Source organism: Haplochromis burtoni, unplaced genomic scaffold (genome assembly GCF_018398535.1).
Source record: "Haplochromis burtoni strain Fernald_Lab_line unplaced genomic scaffold, NCSU_Asbu1 Contig_3020, whole genome shotgun sequence".
In the NCBI taxonomy this organism is placed as follows: domain Eukaryota; kingdom Metazoa; phylum Chordata; class Actinopteri; order Cichliformes; family Cichlidae; genus Haplochromis; species Haplochromis burtoni.
The window spans coordinates 1-8745 of NW_024585381.1; the positions used below are offsets into that span (position 1 = coordinate 1).

General features: G+C 39.0%; 1 long non-coding RNA gene across 1 annotated transcript; it reads right to left on the minus strand.

Annotated features, from left to right (window-relative positions):
• Positions 1-5642: 5642 nt before the first annotated feature.
• On the minus strand, positions 5643-8745 carry LOC121813855. The gene is made up of 4 exons (XR_006053926.1): positions 8671-8745; positions 6673-7025; positions 6538-6594; positions 5643-6107 (listed from the first exon to the last, which is right to left on the minus strand). It is a non-coding gene; the product is annotated as an uncharacterized LOC121813855 (long non-coding RNA).

Below are 8745 nucleotides of genomic sequence, written 5' to 3' on the forward strand. Positions count from 1 at the left end.
GACTGGCTTTTTTTGTGCCAAACGCCCTCATCAAGTCCCGACGTCATGATAAACCTGCGTTCAAGCCTGTGCACAGCTCCTTTCTCGGAAAGGATAAAGTCCAGGGACGTGAATCTGGTGCTGGCCAGCGTCTTATACAGGTCCACGACGGTGGGGGTTGATGACGGACGTCAGACCGGCGACAATCCACTGAGGTGAATATTTTACACTCAACACACCTTGCGAAAAAACGACTGAGGCAACCTGGGGTCTGTACATAAAATATACAGGTTAAGTAACATTCTCGTCTGAAAAAGGACTCGTAGAGATTACTGGCTCGCCTGAAAAAGGGCTCGGAGCAATGTAGGAAGACACAGAGTTGCCCAGAATAATACTCATTACGTGTATGAACTGTTGTTTTACTGTTTTGTTGGTGGAGTAAGTTGATTTCACAGTATATTAGAAAAACTGAACTACGCCACTGTTTACCGTTGGTCGCTCACGTACTGGTGGAATGGGAATAGGTTGTGCTTCAACACATAAAATTGACACCGCCCTCGAGGATTAGCTTGAGGGTAGAAGGCTGTGTCAATAGCCACTCCCATTTCCTCGTGCCAGAGAAAAGCGCCACGGGTGTGTGTGTACGTGTGTAAGAACATAATATATATTTATAAACTAAGGAAAAAATGGGTAATAAATCTACAAAACTCACTACTGACGAGCAGTGGTTAGAGAAAACTTGTCCCGGCGCCGGTCAAAATTAGAGCAAATAGATGGAGGAACCGAAAGAAGTTAAACTGCCCTGCGTGGGAGGGAAAATGCAGTCCCTCTGCAGTAACTATTTTAAAGGAAACTCTCCAAACAGAAATAAATTATGAAAAAAGTTTTAAAAAGAAAGCCAAACATGTCACAGAGTGGCAACACTTTAAAGCCTGGATGGCAGAAAATGATAAGCGCACCGCAGCACGCGAAGAAAAAAAGAAAAAGAACAAAGAACAAAGTAGTGAGCAAAAAGGCCCACAGTTATTATTTGTAGCATTTTCCGGTGAACATAGGAGACATAAGCCAGGCCCTTACAGAGGGAAGGGAAAGGCAGGTGGAAGAAATAACGATCGTAGAACAAAAAATACAACTTGCTACGACTGTGGAAAACAAGGGCATTTTGCCCGCGAGTGTAGGCAAAGGAAAAGGAATGACAGTGAGGAGGAAGATGATAGGAACAGCAAGTGACTAGGAAGGATAACAACCTGTAAACTTATATTAACAATGAAACATAGTTGGCATGACGACCATGCCCAGAATGTATAAAATGAATAAAAGGAAATAATTCACATGAAAACCTTTTAAATAAAATAGAGAAATGTATAATGTACATTAAGGCTGTGCCATTGTTAAGCCAAGGAAAGTGTGTAGAAAGGTAGATGTCTCCAGCTTGGGAAAGGGTGAAACTGCAGATCACCCGAAGCCCTTGATGGATAAAAAATAAAATATAAAATATATAATAATAAATTGCTTGGTTCGACATGCAACAGAGAGAATGAATGTGACTGAAGGTTGGATCTGAGATGAGGCAAACAGGAGACCAGTCTAAAAGTAGGCACAAACCTGTTCAGAGAAAAAGCAAATTTGTACAGATTGGATGAATTCTAAATTATCTGTTTGCTGAGTAAGATGATCCTAACTATTAAATCGGCTCAGTAGTAGTATAGTGATATACACTAATAAAATATTGTAATATACTATTGTTATTATATAGAAAGAAAAAGATGATAATATTAATAAAAATATAATATTAATGACAAGAAGTATCCTAGTCAGTATGATGTGAGATGGATAATTGTTATGAAGTAGTCTGCATCAAGTTTAAGGTTTGCTCAAACTCAGTATAATGACATATGAGATGAAGAAAATAAAAGCAATATCTAAACCAATTAGGTGCATAGAGGCACTTAACCTGCTTGAAAACCTGTCATTTATCCTAGATAAATATTACTGAGATACAGAGCACATCTATAATAACAACTAATAAGCCAAACCCTGTAGATAATAACTAAACCTACAGGATTGAGAAGCTGAATTAAATATGTGGACACCGCTAAGTTGATGACCATGTTACACATTTTCTTTTATTTTTATTTATTTGTTTTTAGAGCAGAAGCTGCATAAAAGCCAACACATGCAGCTGTCTGTGAGCTTAGTTTTCCTCCTTCTGCTCTGTTTCAGTAGCAGCATTTTTCTTTTTGTGTCCTGACTCATGTATGTTTTCGGTTTTGTTTGATTATTTTATTTTGTTGGTTTGGAAACAAATTTGTGGATCACAGTGACACATAGTGATTAGGCATATAATTTATAAATGCCTAGTTTTAGAGCTGTGAGCTATGAACTGTGAGACATGAAAACACGGACGTGTATAACATAGAACAATTACTTCTAGGCTATGAACACAAAACCACTGGTGTCATATATGTAAATGGACAGCCAATGTCGATGCTTTGTGACACAGGAGCATGCAGAACAGTATTGACTAAAAAACCACCAAAAATGAAATTCTCTAAAATATTAGTGATAGTTAAGTCAGCATCCTAGTGAAGACAACAAAAGCAACCTGTAACACTCCAATTTTCCCAGTGAAAAAGCAAACACAGAAAAATATCGTCTAGTTCATGATCTTAGAGCAATAAACGAGGTAACAGAACAAATCCCACCTGTGGTAGCAAATACACACACAATTTTAAATCAAGTGACACCAAAAGAACAATGGTTCTCAGTTATAGATCTCTCAAACGTGTTTTTCTCTGTGCCATTACACCCAGATTCACAAAACCTGTTCGGATTCACTTTTGACAATGAAAAGTACACCTACACCAGACTGCCGCAGGGTTTTCAGAACAGCCCCACCCTGTATGCAGAGGCATTAAAGAAATCTATGTCATTATGCACGCTCCCTGCCACAGGTCAGTTTTTTTCTATACGTTGATGATATTCTCGTCACAGGAGACACGCAAGACAACTGCAGAAAAAACACCATGACTGTGTTGCAACACTTAGCAGAGCAGGGTCACAAAGTCTCACAACACAAGTTACAGTTGTGGAGCAAAGAGGTCACGTACCTCGGACATAAGCTTGCAGGAGAAGGCAGAACACTGTTAGACAGCAGAAAACTAGCAGTGCAGAATGCTCCAAAACCACTTACAAAACAACAAATGTTGAGTTATTTAGGTCTCTGCAATTTTTGCAGATGCTGGATACCTGAATATGCTCTGTTGGCTGGACCATTGCAAAACTTAATTTATGGAAAAAATTTAGCACTGAAAGATAAAATAGAATGGACACCACAAGCTTGTTTCGTTGACATCTTTGTAAGACGGTTCAGCGTTCAAAAATAGTCTCGGGCGAAACTGTGTAGGTTGCGCAGTAACCACAGTAGACACAGTTTTAGAAGCAAAAGCCCTAACTTCCTCTTTTTCAGCACAGAGTGCAGAACTAACGGCTGTCATGCTGCACAAAGGTCAAGATATAAATATACACACAGACAGTCAATATGTTTTTGCAGCAGTGCATCATTTCGCTAAAATATGGCAAAATAGGGAAATGGTCACCTCCACGGGTAATCCAGTATAACATGGACACCTCCTAAAAGAACTATTAGAAGTCATAACTTTGCCAAAAAAAAACTAGCACTATGCAAATGCGTTGCACACCAAAAAAGATGACTCAGAAATTACTAAAGGCAATAACTTCGCAGACCAAGCCGCAAAGAAGGCCGCACAGCAACCAATACAAACTTTAATGTCTGAAACTTCACAGCTAATACCACTTGATGTACTTAAAGACGAACAGAAAGCCGCACCTATCGCAGAGCAAAAGAAATGGCTAAAGTGTGGAGCAGAACTACACAATGACTTAATGACCTGTATGCGTTAGGACTATTCCTGAAGAGTCAAAGGAAGGCAGACACTATCCCATGGTGCAACGGAACCAAGGACAACAAAGACACCCCTTGTGCCTACAACTTGACAAATTGGAATTACACATGTAATGAAGAGCATTGGGTCAACATCAACGCAAGCAACACAAGAACCAAATCATTCGCCATAATCCTGCCACCACACACCCAGCACCCAATCTGTTTCAACTTCTCAGAGGGAAACAGAAAATTGGGCCGGAACCACAACTGCACACAGACACTTGATTTCACCGGAAGTACAAAAGGAGGAACATTCACCCTGAAAAAAGGAACTTTCTGGGTCCAGGGAGCCGCTTGGGCCTGCGGGCCTAAAACCTACTTCATGCTCCCACCAAACTCCAACGGCCTGTGTGCACCAATACTGATCTCAGACCACACCTTCAAGATCACCGCAGAAACACACGCAACAAGACAGAAGCGCGAGGCGCCCCCAGTGACGGGACACGACTCAGTCTGGGGGATGGATGTGCCCAAAAGTTTCAAACTATGGACCACTGAGCAGAAAGCACTGCACTCCCTTTTTCCCTTGGGTGGGAACTAGGAAGAACATGCTCAGGATAGAGACACTCGACTATCGTTTTGGATTGTTCCTGAATGCTTCAATGAAGATTAACAAGGCCCAGAATGAAGAGATTGATGCAGTGTGCATCACGGTAATGCAGCACTGGGTTGCACTGGACATGATCCTAGCCGAAAAAGGAGGTATAGGTACTGTTTAACACTACATGTTGCACATACATTCCAGACAATGTACACTCACTTAACATGACCACTGCCCTAAATACCTTTAGGCAACTCAGAGATGCCCAACAACAAGACTATGTCACAAGCACTGATGATTGGTGGACATGGCTACTGAGTGGTTCGTGGAAGTCCCTGACTTTTTGGTATTAGTTTTCTATTGCTATTATTGTGTATTTTCGCAGCATGTGTAATACCTTGTTTGAAAAGCATGGTGTCAAACATGGTCACAGCTACATTAGGAGCTTATGTAATATTGTCCCAGATCGACGGCGAGCTGTATGAGGATGCATTCAGTAGCGTCTGAAAAAGGACATGATACAAAACTGTTTAATGATGTTCTATCTGAAAATGTCCCAACAAGAGGTTATGAACTGACAAAATGACAGTATTGTGCATAAGGCAAATGTAAACAACAGGAGGGGGTGTCAGAGGATTTTTAACTTTTATTGTCATGAAATGTAACTGAGTGATATACTAATAAGTGTTTATATTTCTGCTTATGCAAATGTCTTTCTATCATGAACTCTCTGAACAGTGGGTCACCACTGTTCAGGAAATCACAAGAGATGTGTGCAAATATAATCATCTTTGCAAGCGTACAAAGCATTAACCAAAATAGGTTGTTAACACCAGCTGTTATTGTTAGATTAAGTTTCAGGAACTGCATGTTCTCCCCCCACGAGTGAAGAGCGTGCAGCTAAGTTCCTGTTTTATCTTTGCTTTGCCATGTGACATCACTATACTAAGTGAATAAATAAAGAAGCAAGACAAAGGGCGGGGTGTGAGTCTCTTTTGAGCTCTCACCCGTGCACGTTAACTGTTGAACTGTCTGAGTGTCATTTCTTCACCTAAGTGTTTGATAACTGTTGACCCTTGACATTTAATTGTTTACAATATAAAAATATAGAAAACAGAAAAAATTAAAAACATTTAAAATGAATTTTAATAGTGTAAAGGTAAATATTAAGGGGAGAAAATATGCATTTATAATTTTTTATTTTAAATATAACCCGTCAAAAAAAACCCTAAATAAATTAAATGTAAAAATTATGAAATACAAACTACTTCTGTATTTAACAAGAACTTTTTTTTTCTTTAAACAGAACATCAGTGTTAACAATTGGCAATCTGACCAAGATGTAAAACCACATCTGGCTAAACAGTTATTTTAGTTCATTTTTTTTCTGCCTTTTTGCAGTTAATCCTCTGTTTCTTACAAAATCTCGTATGTTTTGAACTGTTCTTCCTGCCAACACCGGATCTTCTACCAATTTGCAATGACTGCATTCATCTTTGGTGGCTAGTTTCCCTTCGTTTATGTGGTCTTTAAAATGCCTCATCACTGCAGCAACCTCAGCCTTGGACCACATGTTTTTGGGAGCTCTTCGGGAATTGTGGGATTGAGCAGCATTTTTCTCTGGAAGATATATAAAGTAGTAGTTAAAACAAACAAAAAACCAAACAAAAAAAACCAAAAAACATTTGCTTGCTAAAAGAATGGATGCTACCCTGTACTAACTTCTGAAATGTGTTGCTACCATCAATATCAAAACGAGCTAAAATTCTCTTTGAAAATTTATCAAATTTCTAAAATGAGACAACATTTAGTGTTCCACTGTGAATAAAAGACTGAATAAAAAGTTGAATAAAAGTCTCTTGATGCATGCTCAATCATCCAGATAAGTAAATCCCAAAACGTTGATTCTGTTAATCTGGACGTAGCGTTTTCAGTGGGAGAAACATTTTGTCACTCATCCAAGGGACTTTTTGCAACCACTCTGCAGTTTGCCATATGTTGCAAAGTGATGAAACAATAATAAGCTTAGAGAACCAACTGCACCCCTTACCTTCAGAGGGAGCAGCAGTCTCACTTGCTGCAGGCATTGTGAGTGGTACTTCATCTGCTGATTACACAATTTGATTAAGTTTTAATATTTGTAACAAACATTTTATCCACAGAAACCAAGCTAGTGGTAACTTACCACAATCTACAGTGTCTTGGAGCTGCGCTGTGTTTGTGGAATCAGCTACTGCATGTACAGGCTCACTGGTGCCACACGCCGACATTGTGAGTGCTGTGTCATCATCATCTGATTCACTCTCACTGTCCTTTGTTTCAGCATCACTTAATGCAATTTCATCTGAGAAATTGTGGGGGAAAAAAACAAAAAAACAAACACAAACACAACCCCCCTAAAAACCTCACATTAACAACGAGATATGACAAAATACAGAACAAATACTGGAAATTATAGTACATAGTTTTACTATTTAAGGCCACCACTCTGCAGTTTGCCAAATGTTGCAAAGTGATGAAACAATAGACTTCAAGAACCTCTCAGCCTCTTTACCAGCCCTGATCTATGCCCAAAAACAGCCTTCGAGTACAGGCTCTTATAATAACTCTATTGTCAAAGTTACCTTGAAAATATGGTATCAATTTCGTCGTTATTTTAAGTTGACCTTTTTTCCCCTTCAATCACCCATCTTGAAAAATCCCTCTTTTCAGCCTTCGTTAGCTGATGGCGCTTTTTATTTGTGGGCCTCTTTGGGTATCAGGTCTTTTTCTGATCTGTACATTCAGAATACATTTGCCTCCTTTGAACAGCTCTCATTGAAATTTGGCCTTCCAAAAAGTCACTTTTTTCGCTATTTACAAATCCGGAGTTTTGTTAAGGAGAAATCCTCTCATTTCCCATCTAGACCTTCTTATCATGACTTTGATAACCTTCTATTGCCTCCGCCCTCATTACAGGGCCTGATCTCCTGTCTGTATGGGAGAATATGTTCCTTTAGTAACTCTTCAATCTCGGCTATTAAATTGGCATGGGAGCAGGATCTGGGGTGTGTGATTCAGGACGACTCTTGGGATAAAATTCTTTACCGGGTCCATGGCTCCTCATTCTGTGCTAAACATGGGCTGATTCAATGTAAGATTCTGCACCGTGTACATTGGACTAAGGCCAGACTAGCTCAAATATACCCCAATCTTAGCCCTGACTACGACCGCTGTCATCAAACACCTGCCTCTTTAATGCATATGTTTTGGTCATGTTCATCCCTCAAACAATACTGGATTAATATTTTCTTGATTTTATCTAAGATCATCCAGCTAACCCTCCAACCTGTGCCCTTAACTGCTTTGTTTGGGGCTCTTCCTGATTCAGTTGCCTTGCCGACGCCTCAAGCGGATCTGGTCGCATTTCTCACCTTATTGGCAAGACGCAGAATTTTGTTATGTTGGAAGTCCCCTTCCGCCCCATCCTGGGAAATCTGGATCAGAGACGTTCTGCATTTTAGCAAACTCGAAAAGATTGAATTCACCCTGCGCGGGTCTACGGCCAAATTTTTTAAGACCTGGCAACCCTTTTTTGATCATGTTCAGACTTTGCGGTCTCGCAATGCTCCCAATTAGCCAGCTCAGACTCTATCATTTTTTTTTATTTTTTTTTTTTTATCTTATGTTCAAGTAAGAGGCCTAAGTTTAAGTATATGGATTCTATTGTGCCTGCGTTCTATGATGGTATTTATTTAACTACTTTATACATATTTCTTTTTTCTAACAGAATTGATTCATCCCTATAACTAAGCTGACCATTTATCATGTGTGGTGTTTCTTTTTTTTTTTTTTTTTTTTTTTTTTTTTTTTTTTTTTTTTTTTTTTTTTTTTTGTGTGTTTTGGTCTTTATGTGTCTGTGTGGAGGTGGGGGTTTTGGATACTCTCCACATCTCCCTTGTACACTCAGGAACTGTTGTCTTGTACCCTAGGGTTTGTTACTAGTATTATTAGATTGGATTTTTTTCTGTTTGTACACCCACTGGTACTGCTATAATTATGAGGTGGGAGTGTATGTCTTATATTATTTTATGTTCTTTAAAAAGAAAACGGCATATTGTTCAATTTGTCTTTTGTAAAAGTCGATGCAAAAACTTTAATAAAAATATCGGAAAAAAAAAAAAAAACAATAGACTTCAAGAACCTTAAATCATGGACATTTAACAGAATGGTCTGTGCTTTTAGGTTTTAATTCTGTTGATAAAGCATAATATTCAAC